Below are 15,000 nucleotides of genomic sequence, written 5' to 3' on the forward strand. Positions count from 1 at the left end.
AGTTGGTCATTAGTATGAGAATTGGATTTTCTGGTACATAGTTAGACTGGCGGATAAAATATAAGTAGAGTAGAGATTTTAAGTATTCAGTCTAGACCAGGAGAGATAGAAAAAAGTATATATTGTACTGCTAGCTGCGACTCGCCAAGGTTTCAAATACTGCACATGGTTTATTTCGTCCAAAATGTACAGAAATACAGAAGATATAAGAAATTCGAAATCTACGTAGAGCGGGGTATCAACAGGAACTACAATCAGTCAAGAAATGTTAAAGCAAACCGTAAATAAGAATAATATTCACGTACCCGTTGGTGTCTCTCAAGTTTCGTAACTAGTAGTAATGATCTTACTAATCAACGATTGTTACGTCATGTCATTAGTCGTGATTATATCACGCATGAATTTCGTGTTATACCGAAACATATATGGTGTAGGCAAAATATTACAGGTACCTTGCCGCACATGCGCACTAATAAATTCCTAAATAACCTCGGAGTTGAAAAGACGGATCGTATTGTCTGAATGTTTGCTCTGTATTTCTAGCTGCCCAAGACTCCAGTTCCTCGACGCCGAAATTTTACACTTTTCCACTGGGCGAATACACCTTGCTTAGTGGAGATCAGTTCTACCTCAATTGTACCGCGGGAGGAAGGTACGATATTTTGACAGGCGAATGGGGGGATTACATTTAGAAAATAGCTGTGGTTTTGAATTGTGAACAACACTGACGCGAGGATACCAGAAATTACAAAAATATAGTTTGCGAGATGTCAGTTTTAGAAGTTTAGAGAATATGGGTAGTGATGGGACTCTACAAGGTCAAATGTCCTAGTAAACAGAATTAAAGATAACACGGACGGAGAAAACAGCGAATTCATAACGGTACTGAAAAAAAAAGGGATTGCGAGTTAATAGGAATACACTTATTTGTATAGTCACGTATCGGGGGGATTGTCTCCTGCCCTTAGACATATTCACTTTTACTTATTCTCTTCGGTCTTCTCAGAAGGTCTTTATGAGTGATCTCTTATTTTAATATTTACGTCACTAATGTTTAAGTACTCTGTCAACTCCGGCTCTGTCAACGCTTTTCCGCTCCAGCACCTTACAGTATTTTTGATCCATTTCCAGAAACGCTGTTGGTTTCGATTTCCAAATTCTGCTGCAAGTTTGGTGCAAGACGGGTTTGTAGCTTACTACTAATGCCTTTCCCTGTCACTCTGTAGGCCAGTCCCAAGCATACAGTGGTATAGAGAGGGAACATTGATAAATGATTCTGGAGACTTCTTTCAGCATCATCGTTTTAACAGAACCCTGCGTCTGGGCTCACTAAGCTCGAAAATACACAATGGAAGATATATGTGTCAAGCAGTTAGTCCGTCTGGAGATTTGACCACATCTTTTGATGTCAAAGTGATAGGTACGAAAATAAATTAAAACTATTCTTTGCCAGGGACAGTACGATATACTTACGAGTGTGTATAAACTACTCAGTACTAAGACAAATTTGATTCATGGTTTGAGTGCCGCGGCGGATGTACTTTCTACGCTAACAAAATGACTCCCTGTACAAGGCAGCTTGAAGCTGTCCCCTCCTTCAATATTGAGCTGCCCGGCTGTGTCCGTCAGCAAAGCTCGAGGAATGACGCCAAGCTAAGGAGACTACGGTAAACGCCGATGTTCTTAAGGGTAGATTTCCACAGTCGCGTATGGTAGTTGTTACGTGCGTAAATAAAATAGAGGCAATGTACGAAAGAACTCGCGCAAACCAAAAAAGTAGAGCAAGGGTCAACTTTTACGTTTACGCCTGTCATTTCATACACTGACTCTATTTTATATACTCCCTTAAAATTTACGTGTGTCCGCACGTAAAAATTCCGCGACAGTGGAAATCCACCTTAAACAGAAAAAAGCTGTTCCGCAATTGCGCACTAGCACTACAAACTTTACTGTTTAAACAGCCGCTGCTAACAAAGATGCATCTGCATATAGACGTCTCTTATTTCTTTTATTTTGCTTTACGCGGAAGAAGAGGAAACACTAGGCGTTTGCTCGGGCTTCGTGTTTTTCTGCGAATAAATAAGAACCCATTATGTAGGAATAACTGAATTATGTCTTTTTTAACAAGGCGGATTCTTTACGTTTTGTCACTCTTTTAAGCTAAACCAATGCGAAATTTAACTTTTAATTTGAGTGATTATTTCCTTCATTTATTCGACAGTATGATGTTGACTTAGAAACTAATAAAGATATCTCTCTTTTGCATTTGTTCTGAACTTTGAGGCTAGTCTTTAAATTCCATTCACGAGCCCTTTCTCCTAATGCTTATTATGTACGGTGTGAAAATGAATTAGAATTATTAGAATTATTTTTCTTGTTGAGAGGTTTGGTTTCTTCATTGAATAGCCAAGCCATCATAGATTACTCGGTCAGTTAAAGCAGTAAGCTCATGCAAATTCTGCGAGTAAATTGGCACAGCTGATTGTCTGACGGATTTTATAATTTTATGTAATTAACATTTCGCAGTTTTTATGCTAAAGACGTTTAAGTCATCCGAGACATTAAATTCGTCTTAAGACGACTTTAATGTCTAGTATAAAAACGAATAAATTCCTTTGAGCGGAAAGAAGTTGCGTAAATTATATTGTGCAACTAATTCATTTCCAGGTTACACTCGGTTGGCTTCAATTTCTGTTCCGTTGTGTTACGATGTTTAAATTATGTTCTGTTGGTCCAAAATCCGTTCGGATTTCCTAAATTCTATTTTGTTGTTTCCAGTTTAGTGGAAAATCGTCAATTTTTGTTCCGTTGTGTTACGGTGTTTTAAAATATGTTCTGTTAGTCCGAAATCCTTTTGGATTTCTTAAATTCTATTTTGTTGTTCTCAAGTAGTTTAAGGCCTGGAACTAAGGGGTTTACCTGCGGAAAATGATTTATTGGCTATAACTTCGGCATATATGATGGCGCTGAGTCAAAATTTGGCACACATAAACAACTCATCATCCTTAACATTTCAAAGTATAAATATTGTGTTAATAAGTCACTTGATATGTCACATGACCATTTTGCTAAAAATCTTAAATTAGTGACCAATTGGTGGCCGGTTTAAGAAAAGAAATCTAGCAATACCATTTTTCTAATTCTTATTAAATATTTCTAACACTTCACGTTTGGAATGACCGTCCATTGCACCTCAATAAAAAATTATGAGGGAAAACATCATTTTAAATGCCCAAATTTAATCTTGAATTATTTGAATTATTATATTCCAAAAGTAGAAAGTTAGGTAATGTTTATCCTCTTTCAGAAATGCCAATTTGTTTATCCAAACAAAGTAAATTCGCCACCAATTCGCCAATTTCCTTCATTTTCAATTTTGGTCACGTGACATGTCACGTGAAGATAATTAAACATCAAGGCACAAGAAAACCTGGAGATTTACTTTTGGGGAAAAACTCATTTTGGTCTTGCTCTTCTAGCGAGAGATATTGCCAAGCATCCATATGCTTCGAACCCACCTTTGACCAAGGCCTTAGTATAAACCTCTTGAGAATTTCTAATTTAGTGGAACATCGTTAATTTCTGTTCCGTCGTGTTTTTAATCATGTTTTGTTGGCTCAAAATCTGTTCGGATTCCCTAAATTCTATTCTGTTGTTTCAATTTCTTTTGGAAAGAAGTTGATGAAAATTAATACATACAGCTACAGGATTTGCAGAACAGAATTTGAGTTAGCATTTTGGCGGAGTTGACCCCTCATAAAAAACGGCCTTTGCACTTTTTTTTTCCGTCACAGACAACGTGACAGCGATCTACTCCGATTCCGGTTCCCAATATGAAGTCAGAGCTAGGAAGCTAGGAGGAAGAGTGACAATGTTTTGTAACACAACAGGACATCCAATAATCAGTAGGACGTGGTTTTACAATGGGGTTGAAATTCAGAACAGGTTGTAGTATTTGCACTATGTTCATAGTAGTTACATATTTTCCCATACTTAATATGCTTCATGTCCCTTTGATTCAACAATGCGAATTTAATAAAATCAAAAATCTTTGACAAGAACATTTGCGACGTAAAATATCGCATCACTATGATGTTATCTCTTTAATTTTGTTATTATTATCTTACTAACTTATACTGTTGGATAAAGGCCAAGTGACAATCTGTTTAATGCCAGGTTTTATCCAAGTGAAAAAAGCCTTCACCTTAACTTATCTTACTTTATTTTTAGACCAGAGTTTGCGAAACGATTTTCTATTGATTATTCAAACGGTGTCCTGGAAGTCTGGAACCTTTGGTTGAATGACTTTGGCTTTTACCAATGCTTGGCCAAGAACAAGTTGAGTGAAGATGACCGAAGAACATTTTTAGTTGTGACTGGTATGCATGTTTTAAAAAGTACAGTAGGTTATAGTTTATTTATGGCATAGTTAAAGCAGAGGTTGAACTCTCTTTATTCGGCTGTTATTCTTACGCTAGTCTCTTGATCTCAAGCGCTCAGATAGGATTCCCAGATGGCGGCGGCCGGGGTGCTGGTGTTTAATTGTTCTCATTTTAATCCATGGGAGACAGTAGCCTTCGGTCATTGTTTTCTGAATAGCACTCATAGCAGTCATACATTGATGAATATTACAGTTAAAATATGTAGTGTTTAGACACATAATGTTCCCCTGTTCCGTTTTCAGGACCTCCCCTCCCTCCTGTCAACGTATCAGTAACCGACTGTGCCAACCACACCACCAATCTTACCTGGGATGTGAGGTTGCCTCCGGATCTTACTCCACCTTCAGGCTTTATCATTGAGTGGAGAGCTAGGGTCAAGCTAGAGCAAGGGTCAAGATCTTCACCTTGGCCTGCGTTTGCTAAGCTGGCCAACGTTAGTGGTGCTACTCGTTTGTTTGTTGTAAACAATATGAAGGCTTACAATAAAATACAGTTCCGCATTCGTGCGTATAATGGCCTTGGAATTGGTTTTCCTGGCTATATGGTGTCGTCGCTTACTTGTATCACCAACAGCAAAAGTAAGTATGGTAATCTGATTATCTTAAGCTGGTAGTTAGGAAGGTTTAGGGAGGTGAGATTTGTAAGTAAACAATGGCCTTAAAATTGATTTTATCATCGTCCGATCGCCACAAAATTTTCACCAGTGATTGACCATGAATTGAACTTTGTCAAAATGCAGGTTTTAGTAAAATCGATATCACTATGACAACAATAAACAAAAAATTTAAAATCCATGAAATCCGAATTTCGCGCGATCTAGTCCTGCTACTGAAAATCCGACACCAGGAACTTTAAGTGCGGTGTTTAGCAAATAACCTCCGCGAGAAGTAAAAAATTATGTTTGTTTGAATTCAAATAAAACGTAAATTTGTTTCAGACCTTATATTTTCAATAGGCGTGATAAGTTGTTTAATAGAAAAGTTCTAAATGACTCAAATTAATCGTAAGTAGCGTCAGAAGGCTGTTTAATATCATATTTTGATGCATGGAAATTTTGGTTTATTTCCTTTCTTGCGATCCTGAAAACTAACCTGTTTTCTCACCACCTGTCTAAGTGCAACTTTATTCTAAATTTTGACTTTTAGCGCTTTTCTGTATATCTCTAAAACGGCTCGACAAAATTATTTTTAAACCTTATCACATAATCTTTATGATGTATATAATTATGTCTGAAACTTTCATTAAGATTGATTCACGGCAACACCTTGAAATTTGAAGACGGACCTAGCCTACGGACCGACCAAAAATGCGCGTTACAACATTCACTGTTTTGACGTTATGCTAATTTTTCCAAATTAATGCCCACCATGCATACCTCCATGGCTAGTACATTTCAATATGTGAGCATTGACAATGTTTTACATTCAAAATATGCAATATAAGTCATACTAAAATGTACTAGCCTTGGAGGTATGTACGGTGAGCATTAATTTGGAAAAATTAGCATAATGCTAAAACAGTGAATGTTTTCAATAGTATTAACCGTCATCTAAAAATGAATGAGCTTTCTTTTGTTTGATTTAAATCACACAAGTAAACAGCGCGTTCATGTTAGAGAAGTTATTGCAGCAAGCGCGAAAATTTTGCTTGAAACAGCAATAAATTAAATCAGTTTAAAGGGTCGGGGGCACAGAAACCGTGTTTTAAGCTTCGTGAGAAGTGAGGTGAAACGAGGTGCGATTTTTTCAGTCTTTTGTTTGCTGTTCCTTTCAATATATTAATCGTCATTTGAAAATGAGCTTTCTTTTGTTTGATTTAAATCATACAATTAAAGAGTGCGCTCATTTTAGAGAAGTTACCATCCTCGGAGACCCAGGGGCAGTCAGTCGGGCCGGGAGAGAAGGCGCGACAAAAGTTTTCAAGTACAAGCGGAAAGCCCCTGGGTACCGACTCTCACCGGACCATTTCCAAACGGTCAAGCGAATGCTGGTTCCTGATTGGGCACAAAAAATGCTTTGTATTATTGTGCCCAATCGGCGAACAGCATCTCCAGAGTTCTTTTCGTGAGTTCGTACACGACGGCTATTGACTCGATCACGGCTTGTCTGGCTCATGCACCAAAGAAATGCACGCAGTCAGGAATCTTTCAGTTTGATATAAACGCTACATTTCAAATTTAGTCTTTACACTAGAGCCTAAATAAGCTAACAAATATTTCAAGACAAGTAAATTTTAAATTCTTCAAGTAAAAGAAAGCTTCACACACAACCTATCTTTTTTACTTCAGGTTTTCCCACGAAACGTAATCAAGATTGATTGACATACTTCGCCTTTCTCAAAGCTTGGAAACTGCAAGTGCGCTAAGTCGGTTTTAATGAGATGCAAAGTGAAGTTACTTGAGATTTTGCTTAGGCCTTCACACGCGCATTTTTGGTTATGTAAAACTTAGCAGCTCTTAAGTCTTACTTAACAACCTAGTGTAAAGACAACCACTGTCTACACGAAAACTAAAGACGCTTTTCCAAAAATACAAGCTTGAGCTTACAACAGGTATTCACGCTTGCATCGATCACGCCTTCGTAAATATTAGGGAGTTTAATATGCCGCGACAGCTGACAACCACGAAAACGTCGCATGAAGAGTGAACTCACATTTTTTCAGTGTCTATCGTGATTATTCCAACTCACTTGCTTTGTCAAATGCAAGCGAACTCTTCTAGAATTGAATTTCTATCAACCATATCCAAGTTCATAAAGAGAAAGAAAATTTTGCCATTGCTTGTTTACGTCCTTCACAAAACGTGAAATTAGGCATTTTCACGTGGTAGTCGTACAGTGACGGCAAAGAAATACAGTATATGCAAAAAAGCGTGATGCACGTGCAAAGTTGTTGTTTTTCCTTGTCAAGCTATTGCTTTTTTTTACTTTCTCGTCGCCGTTTCATCTTAAACTTCCTATCATTTACGATACATTGTGATCCGTCAGAAACAGAATTTTCTCAGCGCAAATTGGCTCCTGCTGATAGCATCCGAAATGTTTTTCGACTCATCGGTAGTTCCTTCGTTTCTGGTTAGGAAAGCTTGTTGAACGAACCGGGCAACTGTGGCGAGATAATAGCCGTCGTGTACGAACTCACGAAAAGAACTCTGGAGATGCTGTTCGCCGATTGGGCACAATAATACAAAGCATTTTTTGTGCCCAATCAGGAACCAGTATTCGCTTGACCGTTTGGAAATGGTCCGGTGAGAGTCGGTACCCAGGGGCTTTTCCGCTTGTACTTGAAAACTTTTGTCGCGCCTTTTTTCCCGGCCTGACTGACTGCCCCTGGGACTCCGAGGAAGAGAGGTTACGCACCAAGCGCGAGAATTTTGCTTGAAAAGAGCAATAAATTAAATCAGTTTAAAGGGTCGGGGGCACAGAACCGTGTTTTAAGCTTCGCGGGCAGTGAGGTGAAAGGTGTTATTTTCTTTCTTTATTATTTACTCACGCTCTTAAATGCGTTCAATGGGAAGTGCATTTTTCCTTTAGGGGGTAAATCAATCAGTCATGAATGAATGTTAATGTAAAAAATTACGATCTCAAGAATGTTTTCATGTAGATGGCTCAAAGATGCAGATAACTTATTCATATGCCATTTTGTTTTAGAGCCTTCCCTTTTTCCGACGAAACTTGAAGGTTCCCCGGGGACTTTCGATGGATGGCTTAAAATAACTTGGAAGGTGCGTAAGCGATAATTTTTTTATATTGTCGTTTTTAACTATATTTGTAAAGGAGATGTCGAAAATTGCTTACACATGGCGGTTAGGGTGATTTTCACTAAACTGCAAGACGGTCATTTGCAGGACTTCTCCCATTATTTTTATTTAGTTTAGTTTCGTGGACGGGAAATGATAGACTTTCCGACTCTTCGCGGCGAGGATAGATAAAAACAGGCATCAATTCGTTACATTTTGTACTACAGGCTCTTGATCAAGTTGACTGGGGTGGACCATCGTGCCTCTATAGAATACTCTATCGTCTGAACGCTCCTAATGCAACCTGGAAGGACTACACGAGAAAATACAGCACCTGTTCATCGAGTCAATTCAATCTATATGGACTACAACCCAATAGCGAATATGAAATAACAATCCAAGCAGAGAACCTCAAAGGAAACGGGCCATCTAGTCCCATCGTGAAAGTTCTTTCAGGACAAAGCCCACCCTTAGCGCCGGAGGAAGTACATGTTGTTCGCGTGGATGCAAACTCTGTCGAGATAGAGTGGGAACCAATAAATGTGAAAGCTCCCAAGACAGTTGACGGCTACTGGGTACGTATTTGTCAAGACTCTTTACTGTTAGTTGCAAACTTAACACATATCCCATTTTTAACTATCAATTTTCCACAGCGCGACAGTTTGGCAATACCCCAGAGCGACAACCAAGCCCTACCTTTTACCAGCAGGAAAATAACAAACAAACACGCAATAAACAAACAACAACAACAACAACAAAACTGACACCAACAAACAAACGAACAAGGCTAATAACCTGCCGGTCCGGCTCCCTGGCCACGGACAATTCAATTGGATTCTCCATCATATATCTTCTAATTAAGGATTCTTCAGTCTTTATTTCGTACTTCTAGCTATTAGGAAAGTGTTATAAGGCAATTCCATAAGTAAGTCGCATGTTTTCAGGTTTTGGCAAGACCAGGTATCATACGTAATTTCGGGGAATGTGAGAATGGGCCTTGTGGGGACGAATTCCAACCTATAGGACGTCGCAGAAGAGCAGTTGGAGAGTTACCGGATACAAATTTCCCAAACGGCACCATTGGCGTGCGTGTGGACAACGGCCTTAGGGGAGTGGTGACGGGATTGAAACCCTGGAGCGTGTACACCATGATGGTAGTGGGCTATAACAGTGCGGGATTAGGTCAACAGTACAGAGAAGTTTTTACCACTCTTGATTCGAGTAAGTGCGTACTTCTTTGTTGTAATTTCTTCAAAGACATAGGTCCTGTCTTGTATTAGTCTGAAGCTGTTTCGAGTCACCGTATCAAGAAATGGTGTATTGTACGGGATCAGATTCAACGTGCGGTGGAACCCAGTTAATACGGACACTAAGGGGACGTGCCATGTTGTCAACATAATACTCGGAAGCAGGCGCACGCGATGCGTTTTCGGTAAAAAAAAAGAAGCTCATTATATTGAGAATGTAACGAGTTATTACATGTAATTGAATTAGCTAAAGAAAACATAAAGCAACTCACTCGTTTGACCGCTTTGGAATAGCACCAGAAGAATAATCACTTACCCAGATCCACAGCGGTCAAGTGGAAGTGGCTATCAGATTAACTCGAGAACTAAAGGACAAGTTGGATAAAGTCTGAACTCATATTTTGTCAAACCTACCATCCAACATCACCCCACACTATCCAGTACTGTCTAACAAGGTGTTCAAACGGATCCAACAATTAAAGGACGAAGTTGGGCCCATCCCGGCAGTACTTGAATTGTAAATTTCATTCATTTCTGATAAACAGTGGTTTTAATTTCTTTTACCAGAGGATTCATACTACATTTTGTCATTGACTATCACAAGTGAAACATTCACGGACGATCTGAGAAATGAGAATTCTAGTAGATACAAAAGCATTAACAACAGGCTCATTAGAGAGGTAAGTGAAATAGTCCTTATTCAAAAATACCGTAATATTCTTTGTTTTCCATCCAAAATTCTACATAAGCACTCTTTTTAATTTCTCTTAGGACGATTGTAAGTCCCAAGAAAAAATGAAAACAGCGCCATGAAAAATTTTGGAGGGAAAACAAAGGCCTGGTCCACACGTATCCGGGAATTTTTGAAAACAGAAATTTTTTTCTTCGTTTTCGAAAATATACGCGTCCACACGTAGCGCATTCGAATCGTTTTTGAACGTCAACAGCAAAAGACTAACATGATAGAAGTACGATAGCATGACCTTTACGGGGCGCAAAAACGAGTGGCTGGTGCTTTCAAAGAACTCCACTCTGCGTTTTTGGTACCGGAAAACGTCTATTAGTTATGGAAGGAAAACCAAAACGAAAAAAAATCTCCTCAGAAATATCCGGATGTGTGTGGAGGCAAAGAGTAATTTCTATTTGCGGAATCTAGTTCTTTTTGTGCCTTGTTAAAGGAGCTGTGTCAAGGAATTCATCAAAATTCAAAATGCATTGGGAGCTGCCAACAAACTGAGCTAAACAAAAAAAACGAAGGTATTAATAACACAGCAAATACAGAAGGAGGCATGAATGGAAAAACTTGAGGAAAATTGAAACGGATTGCAATTGTGGTGTTTGAAAACTTGTTAGCTAAACAGTTTTTCAAAGTTTATTTTTGTTGTTTGTAACGTTTGATAGACTACAATGCTTGGGAGACATATTTTTTTGTTTTGCACGAGGCTGTGATTTGGTCATTCACAAGTAATTTCTTTAATTCTATAGCGAATAGAAACGCATAATTAGAATAATTAACAAAATGAACTAGACAGTCATTCACGGCCCTTTTAACATAAAAGACACCGTTATGACGACATCATAATGGGATTTTATGGCAAGGCATTTGATAATGGTTTGCAGGCCAAGGCGGCAGGTTCCAAGCCTATCTTATTTCCAGCCAATCAGAATTTAGGGCGTTCCGGACTATATCATTCTTAGGGGGCGCTTTTCCATGTGCTCGCCCCCTTTCGATCGCTCACCATCACGTTGTTCACATCGCTGGTTTGAACCAATTTTCAGCATTTTTTAGGCAAGTACCCTCTTTTACTTTTATCTTTCCTGTTATTCAATGGCTGAGCTCCGTGTTTTAGTTCTGGGCGATTTTTTTATTCGCCGTTTGCGCCTTTTCCTGTCCATGGCTTGATATAAAACATTGTTTTGTTTTGTTTTGTTTTGTAGCACTAGCTTAGAACAAGTCACTAAAATACTGAATTGAAATCAAATCAATAAACCTGCATGCAACAGTCTGTACTGGTTTTTTTTTTTAACAGGTGTCTTCAATTTACCAAAGACATCGTTGGTTTAAGAGAGTTTCTTTACTTGGCCTCAGGTACATGTTCATGTCAGGTGTTATAGTGGAAATCGACCATTTTACAGTTGTGGACTTAGTACCCTTAGTAAATGTGAGGCTGACGGTGACCTTGTTTTGATACAAACCTCCTTTGCCTTGTTTCCAGGAAATTATCCTTGAAAAATACTAGTTAGCATAAGAATAACTTGATTTTACACAATAAAGCATGAAGGTTTGTATCAAAACAAGGTAACCGTCAGCCTCGCTTCCATCCATACCTGTAAAACGGCCTATTGTTAAGTGCGAACGGTATCGTAGTAAAATTGCATGAAAAATTGCACGAGAAATTGCCTAGTGTCAATCACAATTAAAAGGGCTGTTTCCAAGGCCGACTAAGCTTCACGCAAATGTCTGAAAACTGGCAATTTATCTTATTACTCCACAAGGCCTTTTATGAGGGGCTTAATGAAGGATAAAATTGAGCGTTTAAATCAGGGAAGAAGCGGGGGGGGGGGGGGGGTGGAATTGAACCAAGGTAAAAAAAAATAATGGGGCATCGATTAGAAATGCGTCAAAACGTGATCCCTCTGAGCCGGCTCTGAACATACCAACTTCAACACTCACAGCAAAAAAATAAACTTTGGTGGAACTAGAACGTCCTATCTAACTATAATATACAGTAATGTGAATGCTACGCGCGCTGTGATTGGTCGCTGCGTATGATCTATTGGAGTACAGATACGTGGATGACGTAGTGAAAACATCAGTTACACACGAGCCGCACTTCTTTGTTTTTACCACATTTTGACCTTATCTGTGATCTGTTAGTGAACAGAAGCACGGAAAAATGGAATGTATTTGTTAAATATTCGTATATAGCTGTATACCATACGGAAAACTAGTGTACAAAATAGACTGTACATAAAAGCTCATAACCGTAGTTTTTACTGTAGCTAAAGCCCTAGTTCAGTAGAAATACAAGTAGAAATCAAACGTGAAACTACTCTTCTTCGGCTTCTCTTCACAATTCTCATGTAGCAAGGTCTATTTTCCGTTTGGGACCTTGTCCTCGGTGTTTCGATTTGTAAGGCTTATACTTGGGGGTGCTTGTACTGAATGAATGGAACTATTTTCGAAACCGTTTGATTTTGTCGCACTCTTTCCGCAGTCCTGGAAGCGTGCAAGCCAGGCTTCAGATGGAAGTGGCTAGTCCCGACGTAAACGTTGTTAGTGACGTGATAGTTGTGTCTAATAATCTGGGAAACCTTTCCCTGAATCAGAATGTGACGGAAGTACGAAGCGAACCAGGTATATGTTTTAGCATGTTGATTTCACATACACTGTATAAGCTTATTTAACTTCGCTGGGGTATCTTTTTGTGCAGAACTGATCTAGTGGTTGTAGATTCTGACAGGGATCACGCCACTCTCTATCTTCCTCAGGAATACAGAATGTCATGGTAAATGCATCGACTCTAATCGTAAACGTGGGCGACAGAATTGTCATTAACTGCACTGTGATCGGTGGACCTCAAGACCTCGAAATCACGTGGTTCAAAGGAAACAAATTGATTGGATTAACCCATCGCACAAAAGTTGATACTGGTTCGCCCTATTCACTTTTAACCATCAGAGATGTTATGGCTGAAGACGAAGGAAACTATAGTTGTCAAGCGAGGTAGGTGTTCTAGGTAGGGTGCAATGCCGGCGTTATTTGTCGGGCAAGCAAGCATGCGTTCACCAGAAAATAGTCACCATTTTGTAATATTGATATAGCCAAATAAGCTTGGAGAGAGTAGAGAAGGGTGAACATGCAGAATAACGCTGGGAGGGAGAGGGCAAGTAAACACTTGTCCTCGCCGACGCCTTTCCTAATCCTTTGACATGTGCATCCCTCTGAGCCAATGCGAGCTAAATACAGTATCAAGTTTTTGGATCGCGCTCCCCAAGGAAATAGACAAAGTGTAGGCTACTCACAATCGCTTGTTGGCTCTTATATGCAATATTTTGGGGTGAAAAAAAAAAGACTGTGATTATGAAATGTTTAATAAACGAGCAGCAGTGCCCCCAAATCACGAGCCGAATTTTAGACCCGATAAAACACTTGCTTAAGTTTTGAATATATGAAAATCATATATGTGAACTGCGGAGTGAAGAATTAAATGAAGGATGATCATCGCAGTGCGATGATCATCAGCATTGTTGCATAACATTCGAAATATAAGGATTTGTATGGGAAAAAAACCTATCGGTTCCGTAACCTACGAAAATGAAAGGATTGCAATAAAAAACAGCTTACCTTACATAAATTGTGTGTTACGTCTCTCCTGTGTGGTCCATGGGCCGATTTATGGCCGTTTTATGGGTTGTACAGTAAACGGTTTTCTCTCTATATATAAAGGTTTACCTGAAGGTTGGGGACTCCAGCGAGGCGGTGTACTGTCGCACTTTGTAATAACACTTGTCGCAGTTTGTAATAAACTTGAAATAGATGGTCGGATGACAAGTAAACCTAGTAATAAGTGTCATCATCGCCAACAACAACAACAACAACAACAACATTATTATAACAATATTATAACAATAATAATAGTTCTTATGTTTTAAGATGACGCTGATGATTGCTTAGGCCGCTCGTGAGACGGCCACCACATTAACACAGAATAATATAATATGCGCTTAATTTCCAACAACTAGGAAAGATTCGATGACACAATGACGTAATTTACTGAGTGTAGGTATTGGCAAAATCCAATTTCATTATTTTTCCTTCAAAGTGAAAAAGCTGTCTGACAAAATCGAGAAGTTGGAAAACACATTAATTATCTAAAAAAATAGCAGAAAGTTACGAATGTAACCAGGGAAAAATGTTGGTGATTCATTAAGTTCCCAAGAGGCAGAGGTGGTGCCCGCGAAACGTAGAGAAGAGGCGTCGGCAATGCCTACAGACAAATCGCCTGCACCAGTGGAGATCCGCTTTGTTGGAGATGACAGCGTCGGGATGGTCAATCAGTTCGACGATTTGACCTGTCTCATGGATAGGCTTCCAAATGAAATTCTAACCATAATCATTGATCAGGTCTTAATTTCTTCAAACTTTTCGTGGCCTAACTACAGATGTCACGTTTATAATCAACTATGCAACGTTAATAATACTCGTTTTCAAGATATAACCCAAAGGTTAGCTTTGAAGGTTCTGCCGCGTATTTATTTCTCTAGTCTCGGTGTAGCAGGAAAAGCCAGCGTCAAAAATATCCTAAAAATGTTTGGGCCTTCAAGCGGTGTTGTGCTTGAATTAAGGCGAATAATTTCAAATAAAAAGTGGGCGAATGCTTTGCTCATCCTGCGTTATACAGGTCTTGGATGGTTCCTCATCATGGACATATATTGGCGAAACAATTAAGTAGGATACTAACCTACATAGAAGATGGAGATTGAACATAAACGTCTGAGACTCATATGTTTTGTTAGTATCATTGTACTGTAATAATATTTGCTTTTCGTGTTCGCATTTTCTTTAATTAAATTT

At 39.0% G+C, this 15,000-nt stretch overlaps 1 protein-coding gene and 1 pseudogene across 1 annotated transcript in view; one reads left to right on the top strand and one right to left on the bottom strand.

Moving 5' to 3' along the window:
• LOC140951561 (uncharacterized) overlaps positions 1 to 15,000 on the bottom strand; it is a 116,049-nt gene that overhangs the window by 72,950 nt on the left and 28,099 nt on the right. The gene's annotated exons all lie outside the window — the stretch shown is intronic.
• The window catches only part of LOC140952301 (uncharacterized), a 28,415-nt pseudogene continuing 18,369 nt past the window's right edge, over positions 4,955 to 15,000 (top strand).

Source organism: Porites lutea, chromosome 11 (assembly GCF_958299795.1).
Source record: "Porites lutea chromosome 11, jaPorLute2.1, whole genome shotgun sequence".
NCBI lineage: Eukaryota > Metazoa > Cnidaria > Anthozoa > Scleractinia > Poritidae > Porites > Porites lutea.